Source organism: Pectinophora gossypiella, chromosome 3, assembly GCF_024362695.1.
Source record: "Pectinophora gossypiella chromosome 3, ilPecGoss1.1, whole genome shotgun sequence".
In the NCBI taxonomy this organism is placed as follows: domain Eukaryota; kingdom Metazoa; phylum Arthropoda; class Insecta; order Lepidoptera; family Gelechiidae; genus Pectinophora; species Pectinophora gossypiella.
The window spans coordinates 14,704,376-14,728,932 of record NC_065406.1 but is presented as its reverse complement, the minus strand read 5'-3'; the positions used below and the strand labels follow the sequence as shown (position 1 = coordinate 14,728,932).

Below are 24,557 nucleotides of genomic sequence, written 5' to 3'. Positions count from 1 at the left end.
ATAAACTGCCTATATACGTCCCACTGCTGGGCACAGGCCTCCCCTCAATCAACCGGAGGGGGTATGGAGCCTACTCCACCACGCTGCTCCACTGCGGGTTGGTGGCCGGCTGCATTAGCAGTCGTTAATAACCATCAATCCGCACTGGGCCCTCGTGATGGTTTATGGCCCGATCTCCCTATCCATCCATAGGGAAGGCCCGTGCCCCAGCAATGGGAACGTTAATGGGCTGATGATGATGATGGTGAATATTATAATTATTCAAATTCAAATATATTTATTTTAGAATAATTACATCCATGCAAGTCATAATGTAATTATTATTGTTGTTTTCTGGCGTTTTGGGCCAATTGTTTGCTAGCCGCATGATATTTTATTAATAAATAAATGTTATGTTTTTGACTACTGGTACTTGAGGTATTGTTAGTGTGATCCCCGTTTGTGTCACAATCACAGTCCGTCCCCTTACCTACTTTCCGAACTTCAAGTACTTACAGAAACAATCTTGGCGGATTGCAATAAGCGTCGTTTTGGAATGAATTTCATTTGAAACTTTTGAATTTGTGTTTTCTAACTTATACCTCGCTTAAGAACGTAAGTGTTTAAATTCTTCAAATAATTTAGGTATATATATCGACGCACTTTCGCGTTCGCAGTCAAGTTTCCTAATATGTGGTTAAGTTAAAAAAAAGCTTTTGGAATGAAGACATGTGCTAAAAATACTAAAGTAGAGATGCCCGGAAAACTGACTAGTCAGCGTTGAACAAATTAACCTTCAAATTTTGAAAATACTTGAAATACACACTCAGTGAATAATAATTAAACAATGCTGCTAATTCCTGTAAATACCATCTAATTTTATTTTAAGTTATATCTGTCATTTTCTTATCCGCCGAAAAGGAAAGGGACGGGTAATCGACAAGCATAAAATTTATGGAACACACGTCAATTTAAAGCACAAATCTAAACCAACCGTCTAAACATTTTACATCAGTCAATAACCCGACACAGTTAAGTAGACAGCACGTCAAACGGATTGCATACCAGCGACGTACCTTTTTGATTCGCCCGGGTTATTCATTCATTTACTCATTCTTCCTAAAATTAAGAGCTGTGAATTATCCGTCCCTTTCCTTTTCGACGGATATGAAAATGACGGATATAACTTAAAATAAAATTAGGCGGTGTCTGCAAGAATCGGGGCCAATATTAACGTAAATCGAACTAATTTATACATGAAAGCACACCCCGGATACTCCGTGTAACGCCTAACGCGTAAGTGCGACTGAGACAAACATACACACAGTCGCGCGCTTTTCCTCTTACTCCTTACTTCTCATTGGATTACGGACATTTAAGACTAAAGTAAGACCCAGAGGGGGTGAGATCGATGCCCGATACGAATTGGTGCGGGGCGGAGAGTTGTATTTTTTATTATTTTTTTATTTTACCGTTGTATTTGACGCTAGTGTATTGGGACCAAGAACGTAAAACAAAACAAACATTTATTCATCGTGTAAAGAATACCTCAAAGTATAAAACATTTGTGGTCACATTTCTTATCTCCAGAGTACGACTTAAATTACTTATCTCCAAAGTTTTCGTTTAAACAACAACTTTGTAAATAAAGTCTATTTTCATTTTCAAAGTTCTGAAGTTCTCACAAGAAACCGCTGTCGACATTTTGTTGGAAATGTATCTTTATCAGTTGTTTTTCTCTGGTGTTCATTATTACTTCATCGTCATCATTACTTTAAGAGCCACGCTCTTGTCAGTGTAGCATTCTCCATGATACTTTTTAGGGAAAAATAGGGCAGTGGTTTCCCAAATATAAGTGAGTCCTATACTTAACTTTTGATGGAAGTTGAAAAAAAGTAGATAAATAAGTATGTACTTAAACATTAAACATTTGTTACCAGTATTAAGTATTAACAAAGAACCTTTCTTCTATTATGGCATCTTTCTCGTCCGTTTCCCATCAAAATTAAGGTAGATAATTTAAGGTAGAATAATTCATAGATTAGGAAACGTGGACGACGCCATCGATGATAAATTGTATTGGTTTTCATTTCATGATAATTGTAAAATTCAAACCAGATTTCAGCAACAGATGGCGGTAGTTCCGCTCCTGTTTCGGCGCGGTAATGGCGCCGATTGACGCTTCCGTTTCCTATTGCTTGCGCCAACGGGTTCGAAGTTCGAACGACGTACTTACGTTCAAAAGGGTGACATTTTGACACTATTGAGATTTAGAGATCGAAAAAGGATGCGGGTATAATCTGATCCTCTTTTGTTGTTTTAACTATAGGTACTTATTTATACGTAGGTACATTGAATTGATTTTCGCAGAGAGTTGCATTTATACCGAGACTCTATAGCACAGATTAGGAAGTAGTTACTACATATCTAAGTATACGATCTTTTTAAAAGTCGATGGCCGCTCTAGGTGTCGCTACACATTTTTATGCATTTATGCTCTACATTTTTATGGGTTACTTATTTGTATTCATGTAGCTTCAAGCATTACGATCTTAAGCTAAAACATATAAGAACGACTTTTGTTTTTAGTTAAACGAAGTATCTTAATATAAGTTTGCAGAAAATTGCAAACAACGATATCCTGCTTTCTCGGCAGGAAGCATTATTAAAACCTCCTGTGCAGACAAATGCCAGAACGACTAAAAACACTGATATTTAAGACTCGCCAACAGGATCATAAAACGTGAAATATAGACATGTTCCTGTCTGAACAGTGGAACAATAGATAACACTGGACAACAAAATTGCAATTTTTGCCTGATGATTGACTTTTGATGCATGATGTTTGTTAATTTGATGTCGCTGATTCTAAATATACTCTCATTTTTTTTGTAACAGCTCTTGTTTACGATTTATAGCATTCACTCAAAATTCGCCAAGTTTCAGTCTTAATTTGCACAAAATAAAAAAAATATTAATATTTTAATACAATTTGAAATGGCATCATCAACTCGAGTGTATATAAATGATCTAAATCATTTTTGCTTTATTTGCGGAGAGTATTATGTTTAAAGAATACCGTTTAAATGTGACAGCGTTCGTTAATGAGGCTTAGAAAAATTACTTTGAACACCCTATGAATTAAAAAAAAAGCCTTGGATTCCGCAAAAGGTATGTAAAACGTGCGTTGAGTTTATACGTTTGTGGACAAATAAGAAAAGAAACAGATTTAGGTACGAAAGTGCTATAATCTGGGACAAACCCGTAAACCACTTGGACGACTGCTATTTTTGTTTGGTGAACATAACTGGCATTAACCGAAAAAATCATAAAAAATGGGAATATCCATGTATTCGGACGGCGTGTAGACGTATCTTGAGCCCTAAGATGCCACCTGAACCTCAAGCTGATGCTTCACCACAGGAGCCCATGGATTTTGAGGCGAAATCGCGTGCAGAGAAGATAAAACCAGGCAATTTTGATCGGTCTCAGATAAGATCATTAATAAATGACTCAAATTTTACGGATATTATGACAGAAAATGAGAAAAACGCATGAAATGAGTTTGTTTGGGTTGTCCAAAATTTTTTAGGAAACAAGAAAAGTTCAGATTACTCTCAACATATTGAACAATTAATGACTAACTTTCAAAGGCTTGGATGTAACATGAGCATCAAGTAACACTTTCTTCACAACCACCTGGACTATTTTCCTGCCAATCTTGGGGATCTAAGTGAAGAACAGGGCGAACGATTCCACCAGGACCTTCGTACGATGGAGGAACGCTATCAAGGCTACTGAAACGCGCACATGATGGCTGACTATTGTTGGAGCATCCAGAACGCCTCTCTGGCTTCATCTTCAGCAAGGAAGTCCAAAAAATTAAAGTTTTTTCAAATTAATTACGAAATAAAGTAGGATCATCTTTAAAATATTGTGTTTTATTGTTAAAGGACCCATATGCCATATTTTTTTAACTAGAGCTGATAGAGAAATTTTAGTCACAGATTTTAAATTGTCTTTAAAAATTGACTTTATATCATGTATCGGAACCCAATCATCAGAAATGCTGTTGTGCAGTGTAATAAAATGAGAACAACTGCTAGTGCTAGGATTTCATCTGTGCTCTTATACACTACCTAGTTATTACCGAGGGCTTCACCACCTATAGGTAGACAGATATTTTTGCAGACTCATACAGGGTGTTAGACAACTCAGAATCATGGTCTGAATCATCCAACTCAGTATTTGTTACTATGTCACTTATTTATTGCATCAAAATAAAATCAAAGTAACAAAAGTGACACAAATAGTACATGGCAAATGGCGGCCTTATCACTTAAGATTTCCCGATTTACCAAAACTGGTCAGCAAAATCGGATCCTTATTTTTTTTACAGAAAAACGCAATTTTTTGGAGTAAGTAATTGTATTTTATACTTATACAAAAAAAGGAAATAGTAGAATAAAGCTGGAAACCGCTTCCCATTTTAAGCACGTGCTGAATATCCTTATAACTACAATACACCGTAAGTACACCCTTTAATATACTAGAATATAAATTAAATTTGTCTAACAAAATTGACATTCCAACTGAGGCCCTATTAAAGCTGGTACAGTAGTGAAATAACTACAAAATCCAACTAACTAATCACTTCTAAAACATTACAACGCATTGAAAACGTCTCCCGGAAAGTGCCATCGCTTGCATAATGATGAGGACACTGCTAGGGTAGACATTGTTCGGATATTATCCGTTACTAGCAGTAATTTCATTCATTCAGTATCATCCTGAGGAACCCGAGAAATGCATTTTCGGAGGTATGTGACTTAAACTGTATTGGGCTGGTTTTCGCTTTGCGGGTTGGAAGGTCAGACAGGCAGTCGCTTCTGTATAAACCGGACCTTTCAAATCTTAAGATTAGGTAAGCGGACGCCATGAAAACCGAATAATGCTAGGGAGATGATTATGAGCAGTAAATTCATTATATTATGGTATCTTTACTAGTAAGTACGTTGTTTACTAGTATAATGATGCTGATTCCTGTACACACCATCTAATTTCATTTTAAGTTAGGTATACTTGTCATTTTCTTCTCCGCTGAAAAAGAAAGGGACGACAATTTTAGACAGAAATTCAATTCAATTATTGATGAATGATTTTTGTGTGATCACAATTCTGCCAGTGACACGTTGTTTGATAAGCAGAAATTTAAAAACTTACAAAATTTTATATTGGTCTATAACGCATTTTGTGTAAGTGTTTACGCGGTTATTATCATAATTAAAACACATTTATAAAATCGCAGCGAGTCTCTTATACCTGCTTTTTAATGCGGTAAGAATCCGGTATTATGTGTTTTAAATGTTGTCTAGTTTCCACTTCAAGTAAATTGATTTGTTGAATTAATATTTGTAGCCGTAAAAAGTAAAACATTTAAGTACACGTATTTTTGCGGTCAAACGCGTAAATTAGGTTGGAAACAAATCGATATAAGCTTGCGTGCTATAAATTGTAAAACATTTTGAATTTTTAACGGATTTTTACCGTTTTTTAGTTGTAAACTTTTCAAGCGTAAATTACTTAGTAAAGTTGTGTAGTTTTTGCTTTGTTTGATAATTTTGTTGCTATAAATACGGAAATCATATAAATACATGAACATTTAATTACCTACATATCCAAGTCAAAATCAAATGTTCAGTGATTTGATACATGTTTTTCTTCGATCTTTTGAATAATAGACATTGTTAGAAAGGAGTACATTTTGCAAGTACTTAATTCAAAATAAAAACGTACGTTCTTTCTTCTGTCGTGTGGGTTGTAAGATTGATGACCAACCTCATCAACCCTGGTGTCAGGGTTATTATTGAGCCGCCAAAGTCCCTTGACGTGACTTAAGCAACGACTACGTACTTATAGCAGTAAGTAGTCCAAGGGCTTAACGTGCCTTCCGAAGCACGGATCATCTCAGTTCTGGATAATCAGGTAATCAGCCTGCAATGTCCTGACCAAACTAGGGATCACCAAGTGATTTGTCCCCACCGGGATTCGAACCTGGGATCTCGGGATCGTGAGCAGAACGCTCCACCACTGGACCACGGCGGCCGTTGTAAGTAGGAAGGCTTACCTAAGTGGGTACGTTGGTCCCGGTTACTACTTACTGATGTAAGTAAGTAGTCGTTACATGAGCCATGTCAGGGGCCTTTGGCGGCTCAATAGTAACCCTGACACCAGGGTTTGTGAGCTTGGTACTCCAAACTCACAACCCACACGATAGAAGAAGAAGAAGTGGGTACACTGAAAAAATATCTTCGATTGTTTCTTCCTGGTTAGACCTACCTCATGCTGCTCATGAAACTAGTTCCTTGGTAATATTCTTCTACCATTTTACAAGGTATTTTTTTTTCGGATACTTACTTCAATATCCCAGTGTCGCATCCCTAAACCTCAGAGCTCACTGCCAAAGGTATACGCACGTGACTAACATGACAATAACGCCCTGTGGAGCGTGATCTCTGTGTGACACTTTACACTGCAGATACCGCATCTAGATGCTATCAGAACATTTGGAACGGAATGTGTCGGAGATGTCGTGAGAAATGAGTGTGAAGGCAAAGTTTAAGGGGTTTTGGGAAGCCCACACGGGCGCTTTTGGGAAGTGTTTTGAAAGTGTAAGTTGTTTGTCTAGTACAAGCATTTATTTAGGTATTTCATTTTTTTGTGACACAATCAGCTATTACATTACAATTAGACATTACATCTAAACCTTAGAATAAGACCACAAAGTTCCCACTACAATGAAAAGGAATAGTACAAAAATGCAGCATAATAAAATAAATTATAAAGGAGTACTTAATTATTAAATTTTAAAATTACCATATTTATAGCCAATTAGGTTAAATTACAGATTTTGTTAATAAGTAACTATTTACAAAAAACTGCGTCGACACTGGTGTCAGGGTTACCATGAGCCGCCAAAGCCCCTGATCCGACTAAATACCTAGCTTCTTAAGTAAATAGCAGCTGGGACCAACTCCTTATCGCGCCCTTCAAGCACGAATCATCTTACTTTCGGACAATCAGATGATCAGCGGGTCCCAACCAAACTAGGGATCAGAAAGTAATTTATGTAGTAAGTCCCTACTGATGTCATTATTATCAAATCAAATCAAATCAAATATACTTTATTGCACAGAACTAAAATTTCAACAATCAGACATAACACATGAAAACAGTACAATTTGGGCGGCCTTATTGCTCTAGAGCAATTAATTAAAAATTATCCATACCCTGGATTCATCACAATCTTAGGTGTTTCGGTTATATACGAATCCCATATTTTTTTATTCTATTAACTTCGACATTTTCGGCTAAGCGTTGCGTTGAACAATATCATGTACCTTAGAACCCTGTCGAACTATCATATTTGACATTTAATGAGTCTTACGGTTTAATTTGTCAAAAAAGTTAGTGTGACATGGTTTCAAGGTGTATACTTACTAATACTCGTGACTGCACAGCGAATTCATCTTGACTAGGAAATCAAAACTCATTACTCGCATTTACTGAGTTGAAATCTTGTTACAGTATTGGAATTCATGTGCAATATATAAGGAACTGTTATATATTCTATTCACCACCTATTAAACTTTTTATAGATTTTCTTTTTAAATCAACTAAGCTGTCTACATGTTGTATAAGTTAGATTTCAACATTATAACAGCTTCATAAATAATTTACGAGGTAGTATTTTATACACTACCATCTTGCTATCTTTTTGCGTCTATTTACTTTTTACTTACAATAAACTTTACGAGGCGTTAATTTTACGCAATTGAATGTAGACTATAAAATATAAACGTACTTTATTGCTAAAGAAAAGATGAAAAATAGCGTATCTGTATTCAATTGATAGCAATAAAAATGAAGATATATAAAAAAACTTTTTATTGTATACATTAATATAGTTGATAATGTCAAAATTAAAAATAGTAGGCACTTATAAAAGGTTTAGCATGTAACATTTGCGTCGAAATAACTCTTTGGTCACACACATAAACATAGAAACATACATACATACATACATAAACTCACGCCCGTAATCCCAAATGGGGTGGGCAGAGCCACAAGTAATCAAAGACAACTTGCAGCCACTGTTGATACGAAGTCCTAAGATGGATATGATGAACCTTATGGTGATAAGGGATCAGCCTATCGCCCATAACACCAGTCCATTATGTTAGAGGACGCAATCCCTCTGTCGGTTTTTACGACATGCCCGGGAAGACAAGCAGCTAACGTGTTCTATGTTTTTTATTTGCTCCCAGAACAGCATAGAAGCAAACATACATAAACATAGAAAAAGTATAATATCAGTTCCCAGACGGCTAATCCCATGCACTCATATCTTCTAGATGATCACTAATCTCATAAGTAATAACCTTTTTTACAAAGTTTCTGTTTAATTACTGTTTAATACTGTTCAAAGGAAAATTGTGAACCTATCGTAATGTTGCCATTGGCTTATCCGCTGCCAAAACTCAAACTATAAAATAAACTTTATCACTTTGAATTGCAAAACGCTAGACACTTACCATACCGAAACGAAAACTTTAGAACCTCACTAAAATGCGTGAAGCGTTAAAACAGAAAACCGACTAAAACCAAAACATGGAATAAATTAAGTCTCTCGCTTCCCCAATCCTGTAATTAATGCTTTCAAGGCAGTTTCTCTACAATCAATCTTCGTTCGTTCGTTCCGAAGTGAGAATATGTGGTGTTATCCCGCCTTAAGGGCAAGATATGGGCAATTTGGCCGACATACGAGATCGTCTAATTATAAAAGAATTCGCGATGACGCATCCTTTATTTATCCTTTAGAATCTGCGGGTTAAAAAAAGACGGGAATGCGACGCCGATGGGAGCGGAGCAACTCGGTTTTGATGAAACGAGTATTTTACGCTGTTACTTTAACATCATCCACATTTATCGAGTTTTTAAAGGAATCTGTTGATGGATGGATGATGCATTCTTTATTATTAACTTTAAAACTTTTATATCTTGATTTTAAATTATATTTTATAATTTTATATCTTAATTAATTTTATATTAACTTTATTAATGCTTCAGAGAAAATGACATCAGTTGTACCTATTATAAGGTTGTCAATTGCAGAGTATCTTTTTGTATATTCAGGTTAGAACGTTAGCGTACTTACCATTGTGATGTGTATGTATAAGAGGGTAGATTCGTAATAAGTATTATGTTGATACCTGCATACCTACTTACGCTTGCGTGCTTTGTCTTGGATTAAACGTCGTAGTGAAAAGCCGTAGTTTTACTGGGAAATTGTGGGATATAGAAATAACACGGGATATTTTAAATATCTTTACTTACTTACTTCTTATATTTTGACAAAATCCTCTAACCCGACCGACATTGCACCGTCGACCCGCCTTTTTTACTTTTTGAAACTGCCTTACGACCCATTCATTAACCATCCTCCTTTCATACCATAAACAATCAAATTCCCATTCATTATCCTTCCATAGGAGGAGCTCGGTGGCGCAGCGGTAAACGCTGCTCGAGTTCCTCCGTGCTTCGGAAGGCACGTTAAGCCGTTGGTCTCGGCTGCATTAGCAGTCGTTAATAACCATCAATCCGCACTGGGCCCGCGTGATGGTTTCAGGCCCGATCTCCCTATCCATCCATAGGGAAGGCCCGTGCCCCAGCAGTGGGGACGTTGATGGGCTGATGATGATGATGATCCTTCCATAGTATTCTCATTTTCCTACAGCTCTCCCTATCTAGGTTGCCTAATATAGCCTAGAATGTTCAACCATCAGATGAGATTGTAATGAAACGCGAACGCAATACAAAATTATGTTTATAACTTTGTAAGTTCATTTCTTAATTGTTATTAGATTTAGGTACATTTATTGTACTGTTTCGAACTGGAAAAATGTTGATACTGTTTCTTGAACCACTCCCTTTCAAACGTTATCATCATCAAATCAAATCAAATCAAATCAAATATACTTTATTGCACACAACATACAAAACAAATTAACACAGATGATGATAGATACAGTACAATCTGGCGGCCTTATATCATTATCATCATCATCATCAGCCTACGCTCGTCCACTGCTGTACTGCCTCATCCATCGCATGAGCTCAATCTTAGAATTTTCTTCTCTAGCCGCTGCTAGCCCCTTTATAGATGTCACTCCATCTAGCCCAAGTTTTCCAAGACGAGGTCTCCACTAAGGAACTTCATTTAAACAATCAATTCAGTTCCTTGTAGAAGCTACCTATAACTACATTGCCTCCTGCACAACACAGGCTTCCTTCACAACCACAAGGGTGCAAACCACACCAACACCTACTCCATTACTCGCAGTATTGGAATAGTGAAGTATCATAACGTTATTGAACGACCTCCGTGGTCCAGTGGTTGAGCGTTGGGCTCACGATCCGGAGGTCCCGGGTTCGAATCCCGGTGGGGACAAATCACAAAAATCACTTTATGATCCCTAGTTTGGTTAGGACATAACAGGCTGATCACCTGATTGGCCAAAAAGTAAGATGGTCCGTGCTTCGGAAGGCACGTTAAGCCGTTGGTCCCGGTTATTACTTACTGATGTAAGTTGGTAGTCGTTGAATGAGTCATGTCAGGGGCCTATGGCGGCTCAGTAATAACCCTGACACCAGGGTTGATGGGGTTGGTAATCCACCGTTGATACCACACCTATTACCTGCAGTATAATTTCAAGCTAAGCTAAATTAAAATCTTGAATCCGGCACTGCGTGAAACACTTTGAAAATTTAGTTTAAAAAGTAGTTGGTTTATATAACAGCGGAAGAGAGGAAATTGCGAGTTACATGCTGGTTATGAAAATTGATAGAATAGCGTCGTAATTGTAGCCAACATGATGGAATTCCAACATAATTACTGTTAGGTCATTAAACATAAGGGAAATAGCGCTGTTAGCTATGAAATGAGCTAACCGGCGTTATAAAATTGTTCTTATTAATACTACTTCGCTATTTAATAGAGTAGCTAGGTGTAGATAGGTTGTGTAGGTAAGTACTATCAATTCGTCTGCGTGGATCTGTCGGTACATGACTGGCGGTGTTAATCAAATAAAATAAAACCTTTTTGCAATCAAATAAAATTGCTTTTTTTAATGATCTTTTAAAATCGGATCAGTTTTTTGAAATTATCACCTTTACCAACTTTACCTCTCCCGGAATGTGTGGGAAAATTAGTGACTATGCTTTCGACTCCAAAAGAAAGACTAATACCTAGATAAGTAAGTAGCTCAATACAGTATACCTTAACCGCCACAAATACATCCGTGGAAGTGTCGTTCAATACAGCGAAGTCTCTAACTTACATAAAAAGAAACTAGATAGATAAAATCTTTATTTAGGTTTAAGACGTTTCATATTCACGACGTGACGTGACAACTTCTTCATGTAAAAATTTGAGCATATTTGAAATATAAGATTTTTAAACTAATTAGAGTACTAGCTCAGCTGCTGTCGTATCAACCCACGTGGAAGGCAATACGACGTTGATTTTCAGCCAAACCCTTAAGAAGTAATACAAAAAAGTTAAACTAAAAACAAAACTATGTAGGTAACACATCAAGTTTTTTGTTATAATGTCAGGAATCAGAGAATTTATAAAGAAATAACCACTAATTGACTACAAAGTAGCACAAATAAGTGTAATCGATCAACGAAAGCGTACTCGCAGTTTTTGCGCATAGATTATCACGATGCGCGCGCTTCCCTGCGCGGCGGAAGGCGCGATCAGCTGTGACCGCGCGCGTTACGACCCATTCCGCTTTCCGGGACGATCAATGGCAACACTGTTTAATTTATAGTCTGTGCAATGTGTGAGAAGTAATTAAAATTCGAATGTTCAGCAGAAACTGATGGTACGTATGGCATTCACCCATCGCATCGCTAATTTAAGAGCCACGCTCTTGTCGGTGTAGCATTCTACATGATACTTTTAGGGAAAAATAGTGCAGTGGTTTCCCTCTTGCCTTCCGCCCCGCAGTACTCTGTATGATGCGAGTGGGATGGCGTTGACTCCTGGACTCCGCCTCTGAACAGTACTGACAATTACTGTTGCCTTCTGTTAGGTATCCACCCATACGGTACCTTGTTTAAGTCTGGCTCTGGACTTATTGTCATGTGAAAGAAAAAGAAAGAAACATTTATTACTTACACAACACAAACAAAAACAAACAACACAAACAAAAACAACAACAAACATTAAACAACAAACAAACAAACATTGAAACATATTTTTTTTATGTGGAGCTCGGTGGCGCAGCGGTAAACGCGCTCGGTCTGCGATTGTTGAGCAACTTTCGCAAAGGCCGGTCGTAGGATGGGTGACCACAAAAAAAAGTTTTCATCTCGAGCTCCTCCGTGCTTCGGAAGGCACGTTAAGCCGTTGGTCCCGGCTGCATTAGTAGTCGTTAATAACCATCACATCGTCGCGGGAAGCCGCTGGATGCGGGCAGCGCAGGACCGATCGTCGTGGAGATCCTTGGGGGAGGCCTATGCCCAGCAGTGGGCGTCGTATGGCTGATGATGATGATGATGATGAATAACCATCAATCCGCACTAACCTAACCTAACCTTTACGTAGATATGCCCAGAGCACAAGAAAGTGCGATTTAAAAAAAGAAAAACAGATATGAAAAAGAACATTGCCACTTTGTGAATATTCTCGGGAACGGCACATCACATACACTAGGTTTTATACTCCTTGTTATTTCTAGAAAATACCTAGTGAAATCTGTCATAAAGTTAGATACTTATTCATAATTTTATTGGTACTAAAACCTTTACTTTTATACACTATGTATACGTAAGTAGGTATATTAAATTGTATATTTATCAATTTACGGCCTTATAGTCTACAATTTATAATTATGATTTGTATATACTTCTTCCTCTCTCTATTTAAGAGCTGAGCTCTTGTCGGTGGAGTAATCGCCATTCCTCTCTTCTTCCCGCCAAAACCTTCACCTCCCGATACGACACGACCTGCACCTTCTCTTTTATTTGTTTCATAAATGTTATCCTAGGTCTACCCCTTCCTGTCTTCCCTTCAATTTTTCCTTCTATAATGTATATACTTAATAATAATAAATTCTAAATTGTAAATCATATGCCGTAAATCGATAAATATATGTACAGGGTGTTAGTGACATCGTAACGAAAACTTTGAGGGATGGTCCAGACCATGATTCTGAGTTGATATCAAGACGGAAAATTCCACTTGATATTAACTCAAAATCATGGTCTGGATTATCTCCCTCAGTATTCGTTACGATGTCACTAACACCCTGTATTTGATTACTTTGGATAAAAGTTTGTTTTGTAGCCTATCCATTAAATTAGTATCATTTTATAAATAGAAATTTTATAGTAATCGTTACATGAGCCATGTCACCCCTGGCTAGTATAACTGACTAGTTTAGGAGTTAGGACCTTATCTTTAATTCTTACTTATTTGATGTACAGTCATGAGCAATAATGTACCCACTTTAGGACTCTGTCGCACAAACATATTTGACATTTAGTGAGACTTACACTTCAATTTGTCAAAAAAGTTAATGTGACATGGTACCAAAGTGTATACATATTAATGCTCGTGACCGTACTCAATAAACTTTCTTTCTTTCTTAATAAAGGTTTCTGGTTGCGCCGACTTCATTGTATTCAAGATACCTTACCCTCCGCACCTAAGTACACTACTATTCAGAATCTACTTTCCCCAAACAGCTTGGAGCATCGAAAAAACGTTAATTACAGATCGATAGTGTAAAACATAAAATTTAAACTATCTAATATTAATTTAAATGATCGTTTGAATTAGTGGGCTGGCCGTTGACCACACGGCGCGTTCCCAGTATGATAACTTCATCGGCCAGATTACCACAAAAACTCGTAATGGTCGCAGTGCGAGTGAGACCACGGGTGGTCTATGTAATTACAGGCATTATGAGCTTTTATATCGCTTTCTCTTTCTCTCGAATCATCATTTTGGATTGCTTTTATATTGCTGTCTCTGTCCCCCAAGAAGTCGTCTAATTCTCGCTTGACGGAGGTCGTTTCGTCCCGTGTCTGTGGTTACGCGGTATAGACGTATTAGTCTTCATAATGTCCATTATTTTAAGAGGTCTTACTCATAGTCATAACTTCATAAGCGAGCTGTTTTAAGCTGTATAAATAGCTCACTAGATGGATAAAATGATCTGTAGCATGTTCGCCATGCGCAACGTGATAAAATTTTGTCACGGTCATTTTATCGATTCTGACGATATAATTATGTTTTTTTGTCGATTGGTGCTAATATGTGAACCCAAATAATGTCATGTCGATCTGTCAAAATACGAACAAAATCACGTGGTATTTATGTTAGGGAAAAAAACAAACTCGACAATATTTCTTGAATCGATCGATTATGTTATCACATTGTTAGTCCTACTGGATTGGCTATTTTAAGTCTTCAGCCATCTCCAGCGTAAGTAAAAGATTTAGAAAAGTAAAGTAAATTAAAATCGGATAAAAATCATTTCATTGGATTGTAGGATAATCAGAGAACGCTAGTTATTCTTTTCTTCTTGAAGTCAAGACTCTTTTTAATAGAGATTCTACAGGATCCCAGGGAACACTTCTGAAGCATTAGAAATCACCATTTGATCACTTTCAATTAAGTACCTATTTGAACTGTCAATTTGCGTCTTACAAAATGAAAAGCGTTTCAAAAGAAATCTTTACAAAATTGCTCCCATTTTCATACTAATTTCGGAATTCAGAATATTTATCGAGGTCGTTGATATTCTATAACATTGAAGCACAAAAGAAGTCTTAAAGGACGAAAAGTCGAGTCATATTTTCATAAATATTGATCTGAAGTAATGAGTAGGTAGATCGTGTTACGGGACATTGAAGGTAAATTTCTCTATATAGAATAGGCGGTAATAATGACTATGTAGGTAAATACCTATGTTTCGATGAAAAACTTAATTACAGTGGGGTTAAAATGCCTCATCGCACAGTTGACTCGACCATTATAGACGGCGATACGGCTCACACCGACGTTGGTCTAACAGAAAGCTCGGTGAGGTGTGGGTACTTATTTCATCTTATGGTGGATGTACAACACGTTCAGAAGATGAAACAACAAAAATAAGAAGTACAGAAGTTGGGCTGGAGGCAAGAGGGAAACCACAGCCCTATTTTTCCCTAAAAAGTAGCATGGACAGGAATGCTACACCGACAAGAGCGTGGCTCTTAAATTAGCGACGATGACAACAAGTACCTCATTGGGATATAGTTGTGAACTTACATTATGTAAATACTAAATCTAAAAGATGCTAGTCGCATTTGATTACACAGGGTGTTAGTGACATTGTAACGAAAATTTTGAGGGTTGATTCAGAGAGACAACGGAAAAAATTCCACTTGATATTAATTTAGGATCATAGTCTGAATTATCCCCTTATTATTCATTACTATGTCACTAACACCCTGTATTTTTTACAAATAAATCGTGTTTTTACGTAATAATAAAATCGTGATAAAATGTCGGACTTATTTCATAAATAAATTAAATAGAAAAAACAAAAAGTTTGTCGTTAAATCTATCGTTACTTATCAATCAGAATTTCATAATTTATCTTGATCCTAGTACACGACCCAATTGTTTATCTTACTGAAGGTGAATTCGCCGTGACATCTCATAGTACCGTTTGGAATTTGACAGTTTCGTCCGCAACGCTATAACACTCAAATTTCTCCATAGTTCGTGCCACAGCCGGTAATTTTGGGCCAATTTGCCCCCACGTAGGTGGTCGACGGGTCCGCGCCTCTAATCATTGTTTTCACAAATAAATAGCTTGAAACAAATCGTTTCTTTTCATCTAGCACAATTAGATCACTCGGCTCGCGTGGGCGAACAATCGGGTTTTATGAGAACAAAACTTTGTTTCACAGTTGTATTGATTGATTACAAAGAGTGTCAAGGCTTGAGAGGCTTTTGATGTACATCAATTATCTTGATACATTTTTTTTTGTCTTAATAAAGAAAAATATGCGAAGTTCATCTAAGGTCGAAAATTCAAATGAATAAGCAATGTTCGATGAGTTCGTTCTTCTTCTATCGTGTGGGTTTTGAGGTGGATTACCAACTTCATCAAGCCTGGTGTCAGGGTTATTATTGAGCCACTAAAGGCCCCTGACATGGCTCATGTAAAGACTACGTACTTATATCAGTAAGTAGTAACCGCGACCAACGGCATAACGGTTAAAGTTATATTAAATAAAACAGTATTGAACTCGTAGCGGCCTTTTTGGTTTAAAAAAGAACTAGCTTCAATCGAACGTAAATTGATGCTTATTGAAGAATACCTATAGGCAAAGGTAACTGGATGTACAGTCTATTTATAAATAAAACCTATTTTCTGCCGACTCGAAAGCAGACCTTATATTTAATGTAAACGTTTGTCTGCTGATTCATTCAATTGGTACGAGCATCGATTGTTTTCAAGTCTCCAATTAAGCCAAATTGACACACTCAATGGTGCCTTAACTTGCTAAGGCAATTCAAGGCTTATTTCTGAACACAAACGGTCGTTATGGGAGAAAATGTACGTATTTTCGTGTAGTAAGCTCTTGGTTGTTTACAGATCGCTTGTTCCTGAAATGTCGATTGAGGTGACAATTATTTCGCGATTCTATCGGATACCATTTGAACAGTTGACGTTGACAAATGGACACGTAATGACCATAGATTATTGATACAATTTGCAACTCATCAGTCATCACCGGACGTGGTACCAACCATGAACAAAAAATTCTACACGGCACAAATTTCATTATAGATGACTTATTATGTTATAGAAGACAAAGAATCTATTATTTCAATAACGACACGCAAAAGTCAAATAAATTTACGATCAAAAAAAGAAGATAGACTTTAAAGTCGTAAGGCCGAATGTCCTTTCAAAATCCAAACCCCTGGTTTAACTATTGTGTCTGATAATCTCGGGCTAAGGAGGTTAAAATACTTACTGGCCCCGTTTCCTGCAGACACATCCTAATTTTATTTTAAGTTATACCTGTCATTTTCTTATCCGCCGAAAAGGAAAGGGACGGATGATTGACAACTGTTCATTTTAAAATTAATCATTATTAGGGTTATCCCCAGCGAATAATGCATCTCGCTCATATGCAACCCGTTTAACGTTTGCTGTCAACTTAATTCTGTCAGGTTATTTGGCCAACATAAAATTTTGGAAGGGTTTTTTAAATTTTTGCGTAACATTGACGTGTGTTCCATAAATTTTATGCCTGTCGATTTCCCGTCTTTCTTTTTCAGCGGATAAGAAAATGACAGGTATAACTTAAAATAAAGTTAGGTGTGTACAGGAATAAGCACCAATGTGTATTTAATACTATCAGACGAGGCCTCTACAAGATAAACGTCTCACACAGTAATTCAATTAGTAGTAGGTAAACTGTATTGTATTCTGATAATTAATTAAGTAATTGTAATTATTCCTGGAATGTCTGGCAATTTCCAGAACCATTTGCATTACAAATGAAGTAACAAACACATCGAATAGCTCTACAGGGATGCTCCAATCTGTACTAGATTTGTCCTGGGCGCTACTATTAACTTTCCCCGGGGTGCTAATAATTTTGCGCCCCCAATAATTGCTCCGTGATAATAAACGCTTTTATTGTTTGTACTTCAGATCCCCAGACCGAGGGGCGTTTTCTTTTTAAGTCCCGATTTTAAAGTACAGTCGCTAACATTCTTAATTTAAAAATAATATTTTTTTTTTAGAAAAAATAATTTTGTTTTTAAAGAAAAAAGGCGCGCAAGCGTGATCTACCACGGATAAATCATCGCGTGTCTGAATCATCTATCAATGGACTCCGCCTATAAGTAATAAAAAAAAACCCGACCCGAAAAAATCTGTAATCTTCCTCAATAACAAAATCTCCCTTAACATAACATAAGCTCACGACTATATTCCAATTGGGGTAGTCAGAGGTACATCCATCACAAGATGAACTAAGTACCCACACCTCACCGAGCTTCCTGTCACACCACCGTATTGGTGAGCCTTATCGCCGCCGTCTATAATGGTCGAGTTCGAACGTCCTCTGTGGTCCAGAAGTTGAGCGTTTTATTATCGGCTGATCGCCTGATTGTCCGAAAGTAAGATGGTCCATGCTTCGAAAGTTACGTGAAGCCGTTGGTCCCGGTTAAGGGGCCTTTGGCAGCTCAATAATAACTCTGACACCAGAATCGATGAGGGTAATCCACCACACAACCCACACGACAGAAGAAGAAGATGGTCGAGTTAATAACTACTGGTGCCAGTAACTTCTCTCCCTTTAACCTTACTTCAAAGTCTTCCTGAGCAACTGAATTATCGAATGGCTTCTTTACTACTAAAATCCGAAATCCCTACTTGCCACAAATACCAGCATTCTAAGAAGCATTTCTGCACCTATCTGTTCTATATTTAAACCGGCGAGTAGTACTCGGTTGGAAGCGAAAATGTGAGCGCCAAGTACCTATTCTTAAAGTTGATTTTGGCGCGAAGAGTGATATTATTGCCCCACTCGACCGAGAGAGCCCTCTACCGACAAGTATTTGCTGTAAGACAGATTGGAGAATTCGCGTCTTTTGATTTTATTTTTCCCCTAAAAAAGTAGCAGGGAAGTGCTGCACCGGCAGCGCGTGGCTCTTAAATTGATAATGATGATGATTTTATTAAAAGAGCTATAAGTAAGCCACCCCCACCAACCCGCATTGGAGCAGCGTGGTGGAGTATGCTCCATACCCTCTCCGGTTGATTGAGGGGAGGCCTGTGCCCAGTAGTGGGACGTATATAGGCTGTTTATATGTGTGTTATGTGTATAAGTAAGCGACGGTTCAACTTCTCCACAGGACTGGGAGTAAAGATATTATTAGAATGCGTACAGCTTATCATATTTTAGCCTGTCGTCACACCCCGGACACTTCAAAACACCTCGTTTTACACAGACACTACACATTGGCGTTATCGTACGCCCGCATCGTGTGTGTGATGTCTGACGCCCATATGATTGAAGACTAAAGTAAGACGGAGGAGGGGTGGGGTTTATCTTACCTGAGCTAGGTTTACCTAGCTCGTGCTGGTGCAACGGAGAGTTGTCGTTTCATACGTAGTACTTATCATTCCTTATTTAATTAATGCTGTCATAGAAGTTATGTCTGGTGACTTACTGCTCTGTCCACAGTGAGCGAATGAGCGAATCAGGGGGGGGGGGGTCATGGGAGTCATAATTCCATTTGGTCTACTTAAACCAGAAAAATAATTATTAATTTTTCTGGTTGGTTTTTTGGATGTTGGATGATACATCCAATTATAAAAATGGCCTATCAAAAAAATGTCCCATCAACTTTAGTTATTTATTTATTTACTTATTTTCTTTAGGGAAGCAAACAGTTTCCACCGGTATATCTACATATATTATAAACAAGTCAATAAGGTTAATCTTCCCTCAATTTTATCGAACTGAATAATTTATTTCATCACTCATGTAACTTAACCCCTACAATCATCCAGACCATTTACCTGAATATCATATTTGATTGCTTTGACCGAGGCGTCGCGTGTGTATCAACATTACTTCAGAGTTCAGAATCTCCTAAATGTCTTTGTGAATAATAAACGAAGTAACGCCAGCCGGGTATGCATGACAACCGCGCCGGATTATATTGAGCGCTTCGACCAATAAACGATACGAATGCTATCTCCGTAGATGGACGTCGGTCGGATGGTTGAGGAGCTCGGTGGCGCAGCGGTTACCGCGCTCGGTCTGCGATTGTTGAAGTAAAGCAACTTTCGCAACTTAAAGGCCGGTCATTGGATGGGTGATCACAAAAAAAAATGTTTTCATCTCGAGCTCCTCCGTGCTTCGGAAGGCACGTTAAGCTGTTGGTCCCGGCTGCATTAGCAGTCGTTAATAACCATCAATCCGCACTGGGCCCGCGTGATGGTTTAAGGCCCGATCTCCCTACCCATCCATAGGGAAAGCCCGTGCCCCAGCAGTGGGGACGTTAATGGGCTGATAATGAGATGGACGTCAAACGGCCATTGGTCGAAGCGCTCGATATAATTCGCGCCGCGCACGACGCGGTTATCATGCAGATCCGGCAGAAGGTCACTAGTTTACCCAATATACTTACTCCCCTTTATTTCCATAATGGGTTGCCACCCCAATAAACAGCCAATGTGGTCGTATACACTGATAGTATCTTATGAATAGAATATTTAATTTTGTATGGCAATACGCTTTACGGAAAAATGTTACCTTTGGCTTTGAAAGAAAAAAATACGAATTTTGCCATCCGGTCAGCCTTATTTCACTTCGAATATTCTTTGCTTTAGTGCATCAATATTGAGTAATGGAGAAGCGTGGTACAGTATTTGCGCTATAAACTCGAAAAATTCAAGAAATAAATGGTTAGGTAGAGCTATCTGTTACACAAATCAACGTTAAAAAAACCAAGTAATCTTCGATACAACGACTCAGTAAAGATTAACCTAACCTTTATAGTCGTGTTTGAATTAAGAACATTGTTTCTTTTTTCAAATATAGTTTCTTTACTTAATACTTTTTCGTGTTATAAGACCAGTGATCAGAATTTGCGAGACATTAAAAACTGCTTCCTACACTTTTTAGTTTTACAACCGTTCACCACACATGTTTCGTTTTTTAATGATTTTTTTTCCTTGTCACTTTACAAGTGCCGCTTGGAAAATAAAAAAAGTCGTAAAATTTGGAAGCTCCAGAGATTGTATCGAGGGTTTGGTAGACCCATTAAGTATTGTGGAATGTCAGGTTGGTTTACAATCATAATATTATGTTAATTGAATTGTTTCTTTATGGACTTGTGAGGTCAATCAAATTGTTGGTATACGACATTAAGACCTCTGAATTTTGTTAAGTCCTTGTGAATGGTTACTGATTAATGGAATCAGATAAAAAAGTCTTCCTTTCGAAGGAAAAGGTGAGTCAGGGAATTAAATTTCAAAAGAAGGTTGCAATTTCTTATAAAAGTGTTCTAATTACCAGCTTCATAATATTTCGAATGAATTTAAAACGCATAGCGTTCTAAAAAATATCTTCACTGCTTTTTGATGAAGATATTTTGCTAGACAGACGCAAGTAAATTGGGTTGTGTTGATCAAACAAACTTTGATCGAGGGTTGTATGTTTATCTGACTTGCATCGCCGCATCAAGGCCGAGATTAAAGAGGGGACTATGATAAAATAAATTAATATTTATTTAAATTGTCGTAAACATGGATTTTTCATTCGAAGAAAATTCAGGGAAATTTTGGCAAAACAATTCCGTTCTCCGGTTCTCCACATAAAACCCACAATCTCCACAAAATCGCGAAACATATCCTCAGGATTTGTAGAGTTGATTGAAACAGTAAATTCGGATAAAGTCTGCTTCTACGAAGAAGGATCACTAAGATCACGCTTTAAGATAATCATGACATTCCTCGCCCTTGAAAAAACAATAAAAGAGTTGAAACATAGCTCATTGGTACTTTTCTACCTTTTACCTGTCATTTTCGTACTCTCCTCGCGTAAAAGAAAAGGGACGGGCAATCGACAGACATACAATTTATGGAACACACAATCTCTCAATTTTAGGCAGAAATTAAGACAACCCTCTCAAAATTTTACATTGGCTAATGAACCGACAGAATTAAGTGGACAGCGCACGTTAAACGGGTTATATATCAGCGAGCTGCCTATTTCATTTGCTCGGGTTAGTCATTCATTTGTTTGTGGATAAGAAAATGATATAAGTAACTTGAAATAAAATTAGGTGGTGTCTGCATAAATCAGTGCCAGTGACTTCTTAAAATTTAATATTAGGATGTTAATGTAATGTCTTAAACCTAAATAAAGATTTTATCTATCTACTTAAGCATTCTTCTTCTTATCGTGTGGGTTGTGAGGTTGAATATCAGTCTCATCAACCATACTGTCAGGGTTATGATTGAGCCGCCAAAGGCCCCTGATATGGCTCATGTAACGATTACTCACTTACATCAGTAAATAGTAACCGGGACCAACGGCTTAACGTGTCTAAGCATTTACCAAACTATAGTGTACCTACTCAATTGAAAACATTTGTTTTAAATCTACTTTTTTTATTTAAATCGAATAATGCGATTTCAAATAGCTCGGGCCAAATAACTAATCATAAATCTCAACTTTCCATACATTATGAAGCGTATGTCTGATTGTCCCTTGTTCCGCCTTTATGACTCCCGGCTATATTAACTCCTGTATTAACGCCCTCATAGATTCGTCACGAGGCTCACCACAGTGACTCACATTATCTCAGCGACAGACTTCGCGCCCCAAAACTTGGGGATGTCGGACTGTGGTGTGTGCCGCGAACGACAAGAGAAAAGCGGTAGAGAACAGGGTATTTGACTGGGTCAAAGATTAATTATAAAATGCGAATCTAGAAATAGAAGCCAAATTATCGGACAACTAAACGTCGGCAGGCATTCCATCCTTATGTTGTGGATATACCACCAATCCGTACTAAACGTTTTGCTTCTTCCATTTTGATGCGAACAGCAAAGGACTGGAACTATTTACCGTTGTCTGTTTATCCAACTCTGTTTTTCCAACTCAACTTTTAGATAAGCCCTTACGTGAAAAATCTGTATTATTATACCTAATTATACAGAAGTCGCTAAAAAGAACGAATCTATTTTAAGATAAGTAATATTATTTCCGATATTCTCGAGAAACTTATAACTTATCCCACACTGTTAATTTAAATGGATTTACAGTCAACCGACCTATTGATCCTAGACGTCCTTACTGCCTGACAATAGGGTTCAGATTGCAGTGACTACATGAATATTTAATCTAAAATCCAGGCGTGGTAGCCGCGGGCACGTCTGCGTTAACACTCAGATTTCACTCTGTTATTGAGTTGTTGGTATAAACTGAGGGATAAACCTACAGTTTCGCACTCTCAACTCTATAACTATCTGCTTATGCACTTATCTAGAAAAACTTGCTAGAGTTCTAGCAAGATGAGCGAGAATGCGTAGCCAGAGGTTAGGATAAAGAAATTCTATTGGTTCATACCAAATATCTCTCGCTACGCAGCTTCGCACATTATTGGTTAAAAAGCACCTGATGAGAGCCTTCAGCGCTCCCCATGTGTCCGGCCAACTAGTTAATGCCATCTGCGGCAAATCTTCAATAAGTCACGTCAAAAAAAAGTTGGAAAAGCAACCTAATAAATACATGACAGGGCTAGATATCGACTCTCTAATGAGGTATTAGTTAAGCGACTCACCTATTGTTGGATGAAAAGCGGTTCCTAAACGTAACACCAAGACTTGCGCAGAAAAGGTCAACAAAGATTATGATAATAATGGACTCGGCAATGCATCTGTCTTCTGAATTTGTTTATACGAGTATATTGCTTTATAATCATCTCCCTAGCATTATCCCGTTTTTACAGGGTCCGCTTACGTAACCTAAAAATTTGACAGGTCCGGTTTTTTACAGAAGCGACTGCCTGTCTGACCTTCCAACCCGCGAAGGGGAAACCAGCCTACAGGTTAGGTCACATACCTCCGAAAATGCATTTCTCGGGAATGTTTGTTTCCTCGTGATGTTTTCGTTCACCGCTGAGCACGTTAGAATCATTTTTGATTCAAATCATTGGTTTAGGCCTGTGCTAGATTCGAAACTGCGACTTCAAAGTGAGAGGCAAGCGTTCTACCAACTGGGCTACCACGGCTATATTACTTTATAATACTTATGCTTAATCACTTAGTTATTTCATTACTTGGACTTACCCTTGGTCTTTTAGATGGCCTTTAAAATCTTATTCCTTCTGTAAGAAATTTCTTTAATAGTGCTGACATCACATGTTTTCTGGTTGAGTGATCACATCATATCATAAACTATTTCTTTTTATCAATGCCAAAGTAATAAAACTGTTTTATAAATCAATCTTTATGGCAATAAATAGTCTACTTTTGACATTATCAGCTGTTTCTTCAGTCTCGGAATCGTGTTCATGAACTTTTTTTAAATCTTATTCGATAAACATTTTTCTTTTTGATTTATTTATTTTCTCTTTGTACTTATTTTATCCTAGTTATTCATTATATTTTCACCTCAAGCTAGCCTATTTAGACACTACATATAGCGCTTTGGTATGTTAACGAAATCCTACTGTTCCAATTATAAATGCTTATTTAGTAACGTCATCATTTACTACAATATATTGCCCAGGACTTCATATCTCTTCATCATACCTAATCATTTTACAAGGACCATCGTGTCGGCCATTGCCTGAGGCCATCGCACTTCATCACACGAAATGTCTAACTACTAATCTTTTCAGTTACGAACCCTAAGCTTCAAATCTTTATCCGCAAGGATTCAGGAATTCATGGATGCATTGTAAATTT

The 24,557-nt window shown here is 37.5% G+C and overlaps 1 protein-coding gene and 1 long non-coding RNA gene across 2 annotated transcripts in view; one reads left to right on the top strand and one right to left on the bottom strand.

Annotated features, from left to right (window-relative positions):
• The window catches only part of LOC126382197 (uncharacterized), a 74,963-nt gene extending 66,820 nt beyond the window's left edge, over positions 1-8,143 (bottom strand). The window contains exon 1 of the long non-coding RNA XR_007569041.1: positions 8,052-8,143. This is a non-coding gene — a long non-coding RNA (uncharacterized LOC126382197). The remainder of the gene's footprint in view (positions 1-8,051) is intronic.
• Positions 1-24,557, top strand: part of LOC126382080 (glypican-6) — a 125,915-nt gene that overhangs the window by 60,637 nt on the left and 40,721 nt on the right. The gene's annotated exons all lie outside the window — the stretch shown is intronic.